Source organism: Gopherus evgoodei, chromosome 21 (assembly GCF_007399415.2).
Source record: "Gopherus evgoodei ecotype Sinaloan lineage chromosome 21, rGopEvg1_v1.p, whole genome shotgun sequence".
NCBI classification, from domain to species: Eukaryota; Metazoa; Chordata; order Testudines; family Testudinidae; genus Gopherus; species Gopherus evgoodei.
The window spans coordinates 1,718,690-1,719,742 of NC_044342.1; positions in this window are offsets into that span (position 1 = coordinate 1,718,690).

Here is a 1,053-nt window from a genome sequence, read left to right on the forward strand (position 1 = left end):
ACCTGGCCGAGGGGTCTGGTTCGCTGTATCTACAAGCTCTGTTTTAGACCCTGTTCCTGTCATTGAATAAACCTCTGTTTTACAGGCTGGCTGAGTCACGTCTGACTGCAAAGTGGGGGTTCAGGACCCTGTGGCTTCCCCAGGACCCCACCGGGACAGGCTCGCTGTGGGAAGCACACGGAGGGGCAGAGGATGCTGAATGCTCCATGGAGAGACCCAGGAGGTGAAGACATGTGAGCTTCTTGCCCTAAACAAGTCTGCTCCAAGGGAGAGGAGGCTACCCAAAGTCCTGACTGGCTTGGTGGGGAGCAGTTCCAGAGCATCGCCCAGTGACTCTGTGACACATGTAACAGGCGATCAACAAACAATGGTCCCCTCCTCAGGGTATACATACATAAGAACATAAGAACGGACCTACTGGGTCAGACCAATGGTCCATCTAGCCCAGTATGCTGTCTTCCCACAGTGGCCAATGCCAGGACATTCAGAGGGAATGAGCAAAACAAGCAATCATTGAGTGATCTATCCCCTGTCACCGATTCCCAGCTTCTGACAAACAGAGGCTAGGGACACCATTCTTGCCCATCCTGACTAATAGACCTTGATGGACCTATCCTCTAGTTCTTTTTTAAATGCTGTTATAGTCTTGGCCATCACAGTATCCTCTGGCAAGGAGTTCCACAGGTTGTCTGCATTGTGTGAAGAAATACTTCATTTATTATTGTTTAAAACCTGCTGCCTATTGATTCATTTGTTGACTCCCTAGTACGTTGTTATGAGAAGGCATAAATAGCACTTCCTTATTTTCTTTCTCAGCTCCAGGCATGATTTAATAGACCTCTATCGTATCCCTCCTTCGTTATCTCTTGTCCAAGCTGAAAAGTCTCATTAATCTCTCCTCCTGTTCCAAACTCTTCCATACTCCTAATCTTTTTTCTTTTCCTTTTCTGTATCTTTTCCAATTCCAATATATTTTCTAAGATGGGGTGACCACATCTGCATGCAGTATTCAAGATGTTGACCTACCATGGCTTTATGTAGAGGCAATATGAT